Below are 16,952 nucleotides of genomic sequence, written 5' to 3' on the forward strand. Positions count from 1 at the left end.
TGCAGCTTGTAACGCCCCTTAGCCTTCAAAATGAAAACGTTCCCGAACTTCGCGTCAATCTCGAAGGCCGCATAATCGCGTCTTCCGCGAATGAGTAAAAATCGTGGACATCGTCAAAACGAGTCGTAACTTAAAATGAATCTGAATCCCAAATCGCGTGCATAGCAACTCCAAACATAACTCCGTGTGTGCCGAGGAAGTGTATCACAGATTGCTTGCGAAACTAATTATATTAATGTCTAAACAGTCGAACAGCAATGGTAATTGTGGGTGCAATTGATTACTGCGCCATTACAGTGTTTTGTTCCCGATACGTTAATTTTTCTCCACGTCAAAGTCTGCGAGAACACGTACGAGAGAAAGCCGGCATTTCCATGTACAGTGGGACTTCCTTGTAACGCGGCCACTCGAAAACGACGGCAGGCCATGCCTCCATCTGCACGCATCCCAACGCACCGACGATCAGGCCCTTTCCCTTATACCACCGTCACATTACCATTACTTTCCATCGACCCAGCAGTCATTTATGCCGTCCGAATTCCTGTGCTCCCTCATACACCTATAGCTGCCGTATAACACGTCCATCTTTACGACCGGACCTAATGTGGGCCCGCTATACTGATAACTCGAGTGCCACCCCCCCCCCCTGCAAGCGAACATCAGCCACATCGTTACTATGCTCCTGTGGTGCTCTTCATATCAGTCTTGGTTTTAGTTTTCGGGGGAACAATTCGACACGTGTCTATCTTATCTAAAGGCTATCTGGAGGTGGAACGTTGAATTCAGTTCGGGGTTCTTGCTGCGAGACGCGTACGGCAGCACAGTTCATACCTCAGCGGTAAATGACATGTGACCCGAATAAACAACAACAAATTAATGAAATAGTGTATACAACGCTTCGAGCCGATGCGAAGCACGAATCTTCTACAAAGCAACTCCAGATCAAGGTACTTTAGCTTTGCTGTAAAAAATAAGCCTTCGTTTCCAAGTCAGACCGAATTCCAAACGACGAGGATTACCGAAACTTAAAGAAGTCGTCTTATCTTCACCGCGGCACCACCTCACGATAAGCCTTTTCCCGGGTTTTATACTGTCGTGTGCCTTATCTTCACGCGAGGTTTGTTTGCGGACGCAAAAAGGGACGTGCCTGGTTGTGACTTTCCAAAGCTTAGGGCTCCGTTTAGAGAAAAGCCCCGAAGCCTAGCTAATGCCAAGCCCATTTGTATTTTAGGGTAGACCCGCTTGCTGGTTAAGCTCCAGCATCACTCTAGCCCGGAAAACACGTATTGCGAATCGGCAACATCGCAAGGACAGTGCCTTGCCTTTCGCGAACGGGTAGCCCAATCACTATGCACGCCGGGAACTATTTACGCACTCTAAAAAAAAAGGGCTTCAATGGCGAACTAATTTATTTATTTGTTTATTTATTTGTGATACTTCTTGCATAGTGCCGTAGAAGGAGGGGCATTCCCCACATACAAACCGTTAGAACATCTTGAAAAAATGGAAAGAAAGAATAAATACATATACATACAACATACATACATACAATACATAAGAGCAGAAGGAACACTGTATAGTATTATATAAAAGTAGTTGCTAAAAAATACTGTGTTTTATGAGTTGCTGTGTACCTGAAAATGAAAAAAAAACACGCTATTGACGACCTCAACGAAAAATGGCAGGATGGTCAGCATCACTTGTGCAAATGAAGAATTGAGTTTCATGGATCTCTGGATGAGTCAGACTCGTCCTCGAAGTCCAACCTTGCAGCTTCTAGTCCCCTAGACTACAATTTTACTTACGTCCTTACTTCTTTTTCCCCTTGATCATCATCATCCCGCCATTTTAGTCTCTAAAACTTGTTATTCCGTGTTAGCGCCGCGAAGCAACTGTGGCTATGAGCGGCGTACAGATATGGACAGATGGAGAGAGGACAGCAGGAAGGAGTGGGTGACAGAGGGGGGTCAGTATGCGTCCTGGGCTGACTTCAGGGGGAACTGTGCCGACGTTCGTCTGAAAAGTCTTCGGAAAACCCAGGGAAAACCTCAGACAGCACAGTCGGTGGTAGGATTCGAACCCACCACCTCGCATTCTTCAGCACGACCTTGGCTTACCGCCAACGAGCGGGTCGCCTTAACCCGCTCGGCCATGCCGCTGGCCCCTAAAAACTGCAATATAGTTGCAAACACTGCAAAAAAATCCCTAGACCGCATTAAACTACCAGGCATTTAGTCCTGGAAGGGAGTACTGGTTGTGGACATCAAGTCCCAATGGACTAAAATTACTGTTTCTGAGTACAGCACTCAATGGTACAATGTACAATGGTACTGCAATGGTACAGAGCGCTTACACAGATGCATTGTGCTCCGTTCAGCTTACTGAGCTCACAAGAAGAATTGCAGCATTGCTGATACGCATGTGTTTATTAGCGATCAATCGTGCAGAGTGCACATATCGAATCGGAATTTTTTAGTCAGGGTCCCAAGCAGCACAATGTACTGAAAGGGCATGCGGGGGGGGGGGGGGGGGGGGAAGTGGGGATTCGAGCGATCTGCCTGCCTAGATTGGCAGCACGTTGCTAGGGGATGCATGCGAAGAGCTTCGGACGGTTAGAAGGTACATACACTCTTAAAAATGTACTTCACCGCATAGCACGCTCCTAGCCAACAATCATCTCAAATGATATCGTTATCATCCCTGATTTGTTGAAAACGGGGGTCGTACGCCTTTTTTGTGACAATTATGAACAGCATAAGTGTCACAGAAAAGGCGTACGCCCCCCGTTTTCAACAGATCAGGGCAGGTAACGATATCATTTGAGATGATGGTTGGCTAGGAGCGTGCGATGTGGTGAAGTTCATTTTTAAGTGTGTAACCCGTCCATATTTCTGTATAGCCTTTCTGTGTTTCTATTTTTCTTCTCATTCTTTGACGTTTTCCCCTTTCCTTTTTTCCCCAACCATTAAACATATACCCCCCCCCCCGCGCTGCGCGACGCTGAACAATGAAGTGCTGCTTTTCATTCTAAACTTCCTTTCAAATGAAAAAGCTGAGATTAAACTCGCAAGGCCAGTTTTCGCAAAAGTGACTGAAAACTGTAATCCCGACCTACCTGTTACCGCGTCTGCACATGACCTCGACAAGAATTCAACGGAGAATCCACGCAAAACGAAAACGGCGCCGCTCCAACTTTAATGTCTTCGCTCGTGCCGTAGAAGTATTTCGCCAAAAGTTGTCTCGGCTTTTCGAGCCTGAATTGCTCGACCCTGTTGACAGAGAATCCCTAATCTCCCGTCACCCGCTGACTCGTTAACTTTGCATAAGGTTAATTAAGGATTTTCGTTATAGTAGCTCTTCAACGAGCAAAAAGAAGGACTTCAAAGTCTTGCAATCCTGCCGGTCGTGCGTACGTAAGCTGATGGGAATTTCGCAAAAGTACACCTCCGTTTTCATAATTCTTTACGTAAGTTCGGTGCGGCGTAGAGGATGAGAAAGTGGATACCGCGTGTAATTAACATATTGATTAAAGTTATTTTTGTGTTAAACGTGTTTTGTGGACACAAAGGTAGGCCAATTTCATCGTGTTTAAAACCTGTGAAAGTTATTTTCACTTTTATTTTTCATTTATTTTATTTCATTTCATTTTATACGGAAATTAGGTTCGGTACAAAGCGCAAAGCCTGACGTGGTACCTAAACCCATGATGATATTGACTATGATAGTACTGTTCCTCGTAAGAAACAAATTGTTGCACGCGTGTATGGACACACGCTAGAAAGCTTTTGGTCACCGTTTCGACCTGTTAGAGGACTGTGAAAATTATCGCAAGTCGACTTACAATAAATAAGGAATGCTGGTCAAGATTGAGATGATACTGTCAATGTAGAAGAGGCAACACAACTCAACGAACAGTTGTTGACGCATTAGCGTACGTGCCTTTAATGCACTGCAACATCGCTCTGATAATAATTAAACTTGGGCCTTGGCGTCGTTTTATAGAACTCCTTACAGAATTATCTGTAGTCATGTTCAACCTAAGAACGTCACGTTGAACCACGCCCTAAACGTCTTCCGATTGGTTGAAATAGCAGGCCGCATCGCTCTACGTCACGACAAGTAGTGCGCCGACCCCGAAACTATGGAAGCCCCTGCGGTATAATTTCTCAGGCGGTGGAACCATGTGAGAGTTGACGGATGACATTTCGTACCGTCGTTGGGGTATCGTCACCCTACCGTACCGTCCTTAGCATACCGTTACGGTACCGTTCGTAATTACGTAATTCACAATACTTCATGAGTAGTGTCTCACCGTCATCAAAACCCCCACGTGTGCCAATATTGCGAATCAACGTCGTAACACCCTTGCTCTTCGCGTACAAAACAGTCTTACCGAAAAACGCAAAATATCAATAAACGCATATCTGCAGTTTACGTATTAACAATTTAGGTGCAAGATGGGATTAATACAACACCGTCATCATATAAGCGAGAAAAAGAATGACTATGAAAGAGAATTTCCGACAACGTTGTAGTAGGTACTCCGTCACTATATAACTGATAGGACAACGATAGAGATCCTGCAACGATAGGTTATCAATCTGTGCTATAACACCTACACGCATGATGATAGGATGGTGGTATCCCTCTGCAAATCCCTTAACGCCAAACCCTTTTCCACAGTGTCGTTTTTAATAAAAACGTATGTTTCAAACACATAATTACCGATATTTCTAAAGCCATGTTTTATTTTTGTATTATGTGCGCCCGTGGTGACACAAGGGAATATCCTTAAACCTCAAAAGCACTACCATACCAGCTGTATTACCTTTAAAGCTGAATTTCCTTAATTTTCCTCCATCAAATGCGATGACAACAATGACAGATTGGCGTGCGAGCAGAGGCACCCGTGTATGCACGTGTAATAATTAAGGGTGACGGATCACCAAAGAAACAACATCTATCAACGCACGCTGAAACTTTCATAGCATTTCGTCGCACATCCGCAAAATTATGTTTGCTCTCTCCGCGTAGAGAACTTTGTAATCTCTCCAAAGAATAATACTTTACATAACGCGACAACCCATTCTTCTTTCTTTACAAAATTGATGGAGAACAAAAGGTGCCACACATACGTTTCGTTGTCGCTAAGCCTAACGGGCGCCGGTAATGTTTTTGGGCTCGCATTCTTGCATATTTCAGCTTGGACGCGCCCTTAATGCTGTTAGAGCATGACGGATTGGCCGAGCTGCGTTATGCGACATCACTGCGTTAAGTTTCTTGCGGGATTAATTTAAGATCTTCACTGACGTTCTGGCGTTTGTCGTTGCAGCCTTCAAGATTTATCTGGTGTAAAGTGGCCGAGGAAAAGGGACAAGCAGCTCTGCAGAGAGTTTCTGTACTTTAGCAGGAGTTTCCAAGTGAGTAGGAGACATTAATTTCTTTGTGGATCTCTTTGGGATGAAGGGGTGGCAGCTCGTTAATTCAATTTGCGGCTCTGCCAGTTTACTATGTGAACGCAGTGGCTGCAAAGTGTACGGCGCGAATTATAAAAAGAAAAGTGAGGCTGATGATGGACATCCATAGCAACCGCAGCCTTATTTAAGCTCTATGTGTGATTTTGTCCTGGTGTCTGCGCTCATGTCTAGGATTTTTCTTAACGCTTCTCGGAACACGCTCGCTGTCTGTTTCTTTTTTTTTTTTGTTGTTGTTGTTGTTGTGGCTTCGGATGTGGTTCCCTAGCCGGGCTTATGGCCGTATTGTAACAAACAGGAATAAACACGAAATAACAAATGATTGTACCAGAAAGAACAGAAAATATCGGATACAATTGAAAAAGAACCAACGTCGTATGTCCTGCGAAATGTATAAAAATTAAAGTTTAGCGCCGGCTTCTTCAAGATGATCCCCCATGCTTACTGAAGTTCTCAGGACCGAACCGGCGGTATAGTCTCATGCCCACACCGACTAGTGTGTGCCTGTGTGCGTGTGTGTGGGAGACCCCCAGTCTGTCAAATCCAAACTGACCTAACCTAACTAAAGTGCGCTGACCTAACCCAACACAACGACCCTACCTTTTGCAAGATGGCAACCTCCGAATCCCTTAGGCTTAGCATTGCCGAGTTTCTCCTGCGCTATAGAAGTGCTTCAGATGGTGTTGCTCAAAAGCATATAAAAAGGCTTCTAGACCACACATTTTTATAATTCTTATTTATATATATATATATATATATATTCGGTACATAGCCTTCTTTCACTTCAATACATTATTTCACTTTTAAACACACTTGCTAGTTTTTAAAAGCCATAAGCTCGGCTACGGAACTACACCAGTTGTTCGTTAGGGAGCCAGACTGAAGAAAGCAACGTGTGTTGTCCCTGTGTGGAAATCCTAAATAACGCTATGAAACTTCTTCGTGGCTGGGAGGGGGGATTGCAATTATTCTCCTTGAACGAAGAATTCCCAGGAATTCCGAGGAAAGCTCGCTAATTTTGCTCATGACTGGTTGTCTGTACTGTTTGAGCAAAGCTCGTGGATTGCGGCTAGCATAAGAGCCTTGCTTGCAATGAATGCGTGGTGACTTGGCTGGTGATCGGGTTCAAACATCGATACCGTTGTTCTAATGGGGATGTTCGTCCCAAAATGCCGACACAAGATGCTATGAAGAGGGTCCCCGTGAACAGTTATCACCCAAAGCAATTCGTTCGGCAATCACAACAGTACTTAGTAAAATTCTCGTTTTATGCTTATAGATTTGCTCATCACCAGTCTATGAAAGCTCTCTTTACTTAGGCCAACTCGTCGACTTCACCATTTTCAAGTAAACACCAAGTGATAATAAAGAAAACGAACCTGCGCGATACAACACCTAAACAACCACTTAACCGTACGAGACGAAGCCTACCCGTGTCCTCTTCGATATCCGTTCTTTAACACTCACGTTCATTTCCGACTCCAAAGGTCGAACTCCTTCGCAATAGCTGCTCCAAAAATAGCCACTGACGGATGAACACAGTATACAAAACATTTGTGTGGCTTCGGGGAGCTGACTCGAACACACCGAATAGAGCTTCGCTTCAGGACAGCAACTCGATCGATTCCGCGGAGGCCGAATAAAACACCGCGGGAGAGCGCCACGGCATGCTAAAGAGGCCAAAGACATCATCCTTTCAACACGAGATATTGAACGTGCCGACGTCGCATTCACGATTACAAATTGGCTGGTAACTGCATTCGGCAGCCCCTGGATGTGTATTCTTTTCGCGGTGTAACGAAGGAGGAAATTTTTGCACTTTAATGCTCGTTTAAGCGCGGTTCACACTATGGCGTTTCAATGCGTGCGGGTTGCCGTGGGAACCACCTGTGCGTCGCCCCGCGTATGGTAAGCCATCATAGGCCGAGCTTCAGGTAGTAGACGAAGAACAATGTCAACGCATACGCACGCAGGAGCACGCACGCATTGGAGCGCAATAGTGTGAACCAGGCTGCACTAAAGCGCAAAAATGTCTGGTCGCGGAACAAAAGACAGTGTTGCCTTGACGCCAACACAAAATGAACGACAATCACCCGTCGCGTCGTCCATCACTATTGCGTTTCAATGCGTCTGCCCACGAACAGACACAAGCCCCTTCGGAAGCGACGGACGCATGTGTTCGCCGAGTTCAATCTTTAAGCCCGGTCGGCACCATTGCGTTTCAATGCGTGCGTCACCGTTGCGTCCGTCCACGAACCGACGCAAGCCCCTTGGAAAGCGACGTACGCATAGGTTCGCTGAGTTCAATTGTTAAAGCATGGTTCACACTAGTGCGTTCTGCTGCGTCCGGATGCGTGCGGGTTGTTGCTGGTTACCGTGACAACAGATACGTGCGCGACCTCCCACAGCAGAACGCAAGGAGATCGCCCGAGCTCAACTTTTTCCGACGCGCGCAGCAGCCCGCAAGCGGAGAACGAATCGCGAGGCCGCCTTCCGAGCGTGAGCAGTAGGTTTCTCTCTGCGAGACTGTTTTCAACATGGCAGCCACAGGAGTGGAAATTTCGCTCTGTGCTCATTGGCTGACAGTTTGGTGACGCACGCATCCGGACGCAAGTATGTGAACAGCGGAACGGATTGCTTACAACGCACGCATACTCACGCAAGCGCCCGCACGCAGCAGAACGCACTAGTGTGAACCATGCTTGATTGCTAGTGTGGACCATGCTAGTGTGAGCTATGCGCACTATTGGGTTTCCCCTTATGAAAAAATGTATGGACGTGCTATTGAATTTCTATAGCAAAAAGTCCAAAGAGGCAATAGCCTTTATTTGCATAGAGGTTTTTCTTTTTCCTCCTTTCAGCCACAGGAGTGGAAATTTCGCTCTGTGCTCATTGGCTGACAGTTTGGTGACGCACGCATCCGGACGCAAGTATGTGAACAGCGGAACGGATTGCTTACAACGCACGCATACTCACGCAAGCGCCCGCACGCAGCAGAACGCACTAGTGTGAACCATGCTTGATTGCTAGTGTGGACCATGCTAGTGTGAGCTATGCGCACTATTGGGTTTCCCCTTATGAAAAAATGTATGGACGTGCTATTGAATTTCTATAGCAAAAAGTCCAAACAGGCAATAGCCTTTATTTGCATAGAGGTTTTTCTTTTTCCTCCTTTCAGCTATTTGGTGCAGACAGTCTATAGACTTTCTTCTCTGTTGCCGGCTGTAGACACGTTGTCTTTGGAAATGCTATAGAATATTATGCCCCTATGCTATAGAAATTACAGCCCTATGCTATTAATTTTTCTTGCAAGTTACCTGTCATTTAGTTTGGCTACTATTCTATATCACATACTTGTTATGGTGGGCTGTCGGGAAGCGTTGCTTCACACAGACACATCTGTAGTGCCTCGTGAACATCTCTTGACAGTCATTGGCTTTTCTTTTGATTACTCCCCCTTCACCCACTTTCCGTAGGCATCTGTTCAAAAGAAAGACGAGTTTTCTTGTTATTTCTTCCGTCGGAACACCACCTTAAACACCACCCGGACCACCTAAAGACTGTTTTGAAAATAAAGAGAAGATAAGTCTAAAGGCAGTCAATAGATTTCCTTTGGCGTAACCTCTTTAGACATTCAGGAAAAAGAAAGGCCAAATTCCGTCTACAGCCAGTGTTTGTACAATTGGTGCAATTGTCCATAGCAAATCAAAATCAAGAGAAAAGCCAAATAAGGCATAGAATATACAAAAGATGTTAATAGACAGGCAAATTTTATTTTCAAAAGGGTCAATGCGTGCGTCACCGTTGCGTCCCTCCACAAACCCACGCACGCCCCTTCGAAAGCGATGGACGCATAGGTTCGCCGAGTTAAATTTTTAGACGAGGCGACGCAAGGAATGCCAGTCATTGTCCCGGCAACCGTACCGCGTGTGTTCTTAAGTCCTTTTACTTCTCTTTGTGGTCGGTTGTCACTGGGTCGCGGGTTGTTTCTCGCAAAGCAGCGTCGCAAAGGTGCGGATGTGCCTCGGAAACCCATGCGTCCGTCACACACGGAGACGCTGACGGACGGACGCGTTGGAACGCAATGGTGCGGACCTTACTTTCTGAGCGAAAGAAACAACAATATGTGATTCCCCTCTCTCTTCCCCTCTTTGTGTCCATATTTCGGCGCACGTTACAGAACCCTCAGGTGGGCAAAAGTAATCCACAGACCCGGCACACTGTGGCGTCACTCATGATCACAGTTGTCCCGCGACGTAAAGCCCCGAATTATTAATTATTATCTTCCCCTTTTCGACAATGCGGAGATGCTTCGTATTGGTCTCTTCAAACCATCTGCTACAATGAGTGGACAAATAGTGGACAACTGTTTCGTGTTATGCTTCATGGGTAACCATGTATTTAAAGTGGTAGGTATGAGTCCCGTTAGATCTGCGACCCGTGCAATGCATTGTTTAGGCATATGTCTTGCAACATGACAAGAAAAATACTCTTGCGTGGTAACACGGTGTTGAGGATGTTGTGCGGAATCCCCCTTTTCGTTTAAATATTGCAGCGAGTTGCTGGGTGCTGTAGCATTAAAGAAGCGCTGAGGAGGCCCCAAAAAATATCTTTTGTGTTTTCTGCAACGAATAAAATGAGCTCTTACGAAAGAACGATGAGCGCAGGTGATCTCTAGAGAGTGCGTGCGAGGCCTTTGTTCCGCACACCTTTCAAAAATCCTCTCATCGTGAAAACAGCGCATAGCAGAACCAGACGGCGTAGTGACATAACACGATCCCCGGCACGTGAACAGTGACAGTACAGCGACACAGCTCAAGCGCGTAGACGCAACGCGTGAGCCGAGAAAAAAAAACAAAAAAAAGAAAAACAGGACGGTTACGATTGTGTTACCCGCATTTCAGAGTAGCTGTTGTGTATGGATGTTGACACTTGTACTGCTGATATATGCACAACTACTCAAGAGTGACGAGTACTGTCTTGTGGACTGTGAAGTGAGTGGTGACATGTAGAGCTGGGATTAGCGGGAGAAAGATGTTACCAAAATCGGCACAAAAGCGGGACAGTAAGCGTCGAAAAATCGGGACACTTTCCGGGACAACGCACCCATTTCTGAGTATGTCAAAACTGCTTTTATTAGCTTTAGATTATTCTAACTTGTTTTGCATCATCGAAACCGATACCGAAGGTTTTGTGATACAGTTACAGCGGTTTCCCAAAACCTTCCCGTTAACAGCTACCGCTGTAAAACAAACAAAAAAAGGCGCGGGGCCTTCTCCATGTCACGCGAGGATCGTGTCGGCCGTCCGCGGCTGCTTTCTCCGACTGTTTTTGTAAATTCGATTGCGCACCCATAACACACCGCTGGGCGAAAATATTTTGCATGGTGAGTCCTGGTGGACAGCTTGACAGATAAGGCGAGGTTCCGAACGATGTTAAATGTCACCTCATTATTTTTTTAAAGTGTATACTTAGTCCACAAGTCCACTTGTGTACTTATTTCTGTTTCTCTTACATATTACGACACAACTTATCCGTCGCGCAGAACATACATGCACCTTAGAATGCCCTTCCCAAGAATTAATTTTGGTATATATAGATTTTGGTTATTGCGGACCAAAAGCATGGAATGAATTACCAAAAGAGCTTCGGCAATTAAATAACTTTTTCTTATTTAGACAGCGACTACGAGCACATTCAACTGGGCATTGATAGACCGCTATCTTTGTCAGTGTTTTACTGTATGATATTGTTGTCGTTAGTGATGCATATGTCATTTAGTATTACTAGGGCTAGTCATTTTACTTTAGGTGTTAGCGTTGTGGTTGAGATAACCATTGCTCATGCTGTTAATTTGTTGTACATCTGTTACATACCTGTGGTTTCACTTTATTACACTTGTGCTGATAGGCTGACCCACAAGACACGTAACACAGTTTCCATATTGTTTGCCCAAACGGGACTACATAACAGGCTGCGGCCTCGTAGTCCCACATTTCATCAGTGTACGAGCAGTGTGTCAGTAAATAAAAAAAGTAGTGGAGAAGTCATTTTTAACACCTCGTTTTCTTTCGATAAAACTGCTAAGTAGGCCAGTAAGATGCACCATGCGAAGCAATTCACACCACAGAGTCATAATTATCGCAGAAATTGAACTTAAAATACGCCACAAAAAGCGACCGGGCGCAACAGCGGTGGAGAGCAATGTCGCCTGTGATCTGCCTGGATCCTCGCGCTGACGCTACAAGGATCACGCTCACTGAGTGTTCCAGAGAAATGTTGTCTGCTACTCCGCTGTCGTCTGCTTCATCCTCTACCCTCCATCCGTCTTTCTTTTCTTTTTTTTTTGTTGCTATAGTCCTGGCAACGCCCACTTCTGTGTGGCCAACAACAGCGAGCCGATCCTGCCATTACCCCCCGCTGTCGTCTGCTACTCGGCTGTTCGCGGTTCCGAAAAACCATTGCTTCTGGTTCGGTCATGATTCGGCCGCTCCTTCTATCCCCAATTCACCGGGAGAACTGGAAAACTGGTTTACGGCGGCAAAGGGCCAAGGCGCTGATCCCCACTGACCGGTGAACCACAACGTGTTCTGCCTGTAACGTCATCGGTGACGTGCAATCATACATTCTCCTCCTCGTTATACCCGGAGTAGCGAGTTAAGGGTGAACGCGTGGAGCCATGTTTGTGCGAGTTTTTTTCTGGGAAACAAATTGGGAAACAAAATCTTTCGTGCTATTCGTAAAATGACACAGGTCAACGGAAGCGAAATTTGTCCATTGCAAAAAAAGGGTCCGAACAAGGTGTAAATCTTACGTAGAATTATGGTGCCACTAGTATTTTGCGAGTACGCTGTACGGATGGGCATATTTTTGACGATTACGAGCGCGCCGGGCCGGCCACCCGACACGATCGCCCATGGAGCGCGCCCGCTGCCGCAAAGCATTGCGGGAAAATCTGAGGAGCCCGTGACGTCAAATATCTCTCGCGCTCCATGTGCGGCTGCCCGGTGAAAGGGATAAACACGGCGAATTCCGAATAACGCCTGAAGATGTTCGATTCGGAGATCTCGTGGTAGTCTGAAGGCGCTATATCCTATGAGAGATGGGTTCGTACATGCTTCTTCGTCTCCGTTCTTTCCCATCAGACGTATCAGGGAATCAGACGTACGCCGAAACGCCTAGTGGAGGTAAAGATTTGTGCCTTCCGTCAGTGATTCCCCCCCACACACACACACACACCCACCCCTAACACCCCCTCCAAAAAAATTCTTCGAACACCCCCCCAGGAATTGCTCATGACCCCCCCCCCCCCCCCCAGGGGATTGTCATCTGGCCCTGTCGAGTATTCAAATGGAGCCTTGATATTTACGATGCCTACCGGTTTTGAATGTTGTAAAAAAGTAACAGCGGTTTAACGTGGTTACACCGGATCATCGTGCGAGAGTACGGTGCACTCCGTGGATAACGTTGTAAATGTGTGGTAACTGTACCTGTGAACCAGATATACAGGAACGAGATCAAGTGTTTTGCTCTCGCAATAAAAGATTGATTTCGTGAATGGTTCTATGAATCGAATACTCTGCTCAGAACGTTCGCAGTTGCTTCCTGCGCATGTTGACTCTCTGATAAAGATATCTATCGGAGAACCACAGATTCAGCGACAGCAGGTGACGCCTGATGGCAGCGCCGACAAGTACCACGAGTTAATAGATAAAGCTTTTGAAAAATGGGTTCGGAAACCAAGGAGGCTATGAAGGGGAAACTTACCCTTTCACATGTAGAGAACTGCTCTACGTTCTTCTACCACGCTCTACTTCTTCTCTACTTCTCCTCTCTTTTACTGTCACACAACATTTTTACCAGAAATGAAGGGGCTCACAACCCCGAACTACCTAGGTGGTATTTTGAGAGCAGCAAAACAATGTTCACCGTAATAAATCGTTACTGTTTGAAAATTGAATGTCGCTACATTTAGTCAGAAACACAGTTGTTAATGGGCAAGGCTTCTAAAGCGCATTTGTACCCCCATTCCACTCCATCAAATCCCAATTCCCCCAAACACGGAAATCCTGGGAAAAGCCACTGGGTCACATCATACGTGACGTCATAGGATATGATCAGTTGGTTGTGACGTCATGCGAGGCCGTCACATATTATGTCGCCCCCCCCCCCCCCCACTGATTTCCAACACCACCCCTAGAAGAAAATCCTGGGAAAATCACCGCCTTCCGTTTTCGTTTACAGAAGGGGCCGCTCCTTCTTTCAGCCTGATGTACTTCGTTGACAAGCCAAGGCTAATGAGCACCTCTGGATTAGTTTCGAACTATTCGTCAACAATATGCCTGCGCACTCCTTGTCTTGTTTCATCTGTCTACAAGTAGGCATAGACGGATTCCCGGCGAGAATAAAATTCCTATCTTTGGGAAACAATTGAACCATGACAGTCATAAAAAAAGCTCGGACATCGGCGGAATTTGAACTCCGCATCTCCCGATTGCCAGTCGAGCGCCAATGGCCAATACGGCCACGGAAACAACCACAGACCGGTAGAGCGTGTTTGTTCTGAAACATATCCCGGCCGAATGCAATGTAAGACAGCCAGCAATGTAAACAGCAAAGCTCTCACCCCTAGACAGAATGAGATCACCTTCCTTCGGATGGATTTTGGGGGTTATCCTCGGTAATGTTGTCTTCGTAATAAACGTCAGTAGATGTTTGACGCTATGTTCGTGCTGTCTACTCGTGAGTCGTTCGTGCAAGGAACACTATGTCCTCGCGTTGCGGAAAGGAAGTCGGCAACATGCTGTAGCACAGCCAGGAAAGACTTCACAAGCATGTACAATTTTTCTTGTCGCGAAAATCAACCTCCGATCGCAACACGAAATCGCGAAACGAAAGTCACGAACTCCAACGGGAGAGACAACGTGCGTCACTTCCGTGGTCTGCTACGGCGGCGCGGCGACGCTCACCAGGGGCTCAGAGTGCTCCGCGCCCGAATTTTATATCGCGATTGGGGCGGCATTTCAACTAATATACGTAAATCTATGTCGAATTCCGGATTGTTTTAGTACACATCGCAATATGAGGCAAACAGCTTTGCAGCTTATTTTCGCTTCCGTCGTCCTTTAATCTGAAATTTTTTTGGATGGACCTCTGTACATTTTAATATTGCGCTAGTTGTGCGTGGGCATATCTCGGCAAAATTCACTCATGAGTATGCTCACGCAATGCTCAATCTGGAGAGTGAGCTGAACATGAGCAAGCAAGTGAAAAGCTGAGCGGGGGGTGAGCGGGCACGAGTGAGCGAACCGAAAGATGAACAGGGAGTGAGTGAGCATGAGTGAACGAACAGAGAGCTGAGTGAGCATAACTGGGCAAACGTAAGAACTGAGTGAACAGGAGTGAGCAAACGAGGAACTGGGCGAGAGATGAGTGGACATAAGAGAGTCCTGTTGGCAGATCTTGTTGTTCTTGTACTGTATCAGTGCTCATTCTGCACTGACCCGCTCAATAAAAAAGAATAAGAAAACTATGAAGGAGTAGTTTTCCATTTCTATTCATGTCTTGTCTTCCTTTCGAATCCTCCCGGGACTGGCAGCACTGTCGTCACAGTCGCCCCGCACCGGTTAAGCCCTAAACTGACATGGGGGCGCATCCAGATCCTTGCTTTTTTTTTTTTTTTTTGGTGGGGGGAGGGGAGGCGTTTCTCTGTCGAAGCGCATAACTGGGGAAGGAAGAGGAGAAAAACTAATGTGTAAGTCAGCATTTGGGGGACAAATGCCTCCCCCCCCCTTGGGTCCGCCGCCGAACTGACATCGAACCTTTCAAAAAAAAAAAAAAAATCTTCGGCATTTAACGGGTTGACAAATACAAAACGAAGAATGGTAAAAACCCAGCATAAATATTCCATAAATGTACAGATTGCTTGTACCCTTTAATTTCAACGCTTTCGTCATTCTTTCTCCCGAGACGCACGCTACCTAACCGCCATACGGGAATACGGCCCGCGCACGCCATCTGACGCCGTGCAGCTGCAATCTCGTCTCCACGTGACAAATGATGGCCATCTTATTGGATGTCGTCGAGCTAACCCTGTCTGCTCCTGTATTACTGATAGTCGTTGGTTGGCCCGTTATAGGGGATTATTCTCCAACATCCTAATAGGTGCGCTGCGGTCGGCCATGTTTTACGAGGTCAGCGGCGCGGAAGAGGTGCCACGCTACTCTGGCTCGGCGGCTGCAGCAGTGTTAGCCGATCCCACGCCATTAATCACGACCAGTTTTCGGCCGATTAGTCAGACTCAGTTACTTGCCTGGCCACTCGGGCACGATCCCCCCCTTTTTTTTCTCGTCTATTGGTCGTCTATCGTCGCACGGCATCGGGCAGTGACGCCTCTTCCTTGGTGTCCTGTTACCGATGAAAAATTACGGTTCTCCTTTTAGTGCAAGCGCTTCAGGTTTTGCACTCAAGTATACGACTTGTGCTACTGAGGTGCAAGGAACGGTAGACCGCACAGCACCGGGCTCTCACTACCAGCTAAATGCGGTTTTTGCACCAGGTGTTGAGGAAAGGTGATAGTGAGGGAAGTGTCTGGCTATGTATAACGAAATTTATCTCGTAGCGAGTACCTGCGTGTGGAGTTGCACTCAAGTAACATCAATTACCATCGGCGACTGGTTAAACCAGCATACTTTGCTCAGATACGCAACTTGCGATCCAAGATGCAATGTCTTCAATCGGCAGAAGAACAGATTGTTTTATTTTTGTATTTTTTTTTCGGTGTGTTCTTGTCGTCAGACACCTTCGAGTGTGCATGCTTCTGCGCTAAGCTGTTCCCATGTGCATGCGCTCCCTCAAAAGGGTGCTGCACTCTAAGGAAAAAAAAAGATGTGAAAAGGTGGTAACTTCAATAGTTACCACCTAGGTCAACATACTGTCTTATAAAGCGTGTTAAAAGAAATTATCATATATCGAAATTGCTACAAAAAGGCGTACGCCCCCCTCGCTCACCATAACCCTATCACTCGTGGCAATGGTTGGCAGACAACGTGCTATGGGTTGAAGTCCTTCCTGTTTTGAGAGTGAGGTAGCTCGTAGAACTATGCAACATTTTAGGCGCAACATATACAACTGTTACCTCCTAAGAGGTGTAACTACTTTAACCTGTTTTTATAAGTGTGTGTAAGGATACAGTGGATCGTTCAATGCACTTCTACATTGCATAGCGTGGAAACTATGCACGATTCCACCATCTTTCGAACATCGAACGTCATTATTTGACTGGGGTAAACAACGTTCAAATTTACGTTCCTCCAGAGACACGGGTGGCACTCGCGGCGTAAGACAGCCGTTTATTTAATATTGTAACGCATTAGGAGGCTTGGTCCTCACTCCCTATACAGTGTGCACTGGATAATCTCATCTAGTTTCTTTATAACGAATCGCTTGTTTATAGCGAATCCCGCTTGTCGCTGTAGT

The 16,952-nt window shown here is 46.3% G+C and overlaps 1 protein-coding gene across 1 annotated transcript in view; it reads left to right on the forward strand.

Annotated features, from left to right (window-relative positions):
• LOC135388262 (plexin-B-like) overlaps positions 1–16,952 on the forward strand; it is a 394,287-nt gene that overhangs the window by 90,025 nt on the left and 287,310 nt on the right. The window contains exon 2 of the mRNA XM_064617693.1: positions 5,333–5,420. The gene's annotated coding sequence lies outside the window, so the exon portion shown is untranslated. The remainder of the gene's footprint in view (positions 1–5,332; positions 5,421–16,952) is intronic.

Source organism: Ornithodoros turicata, chromosome 3 (genome assembly GCF_037126465.1).
Source record: "Ornithodoros turicata isolate Travis chromosome 3, ASM3712646v1, whole genome shotgun sequence".
NCBI lineage: Eukaryota > Metazoa > Arthropoda > Arachnida > Ixodida > Argasidae > Ornithodoros > Ornithodoros turicata.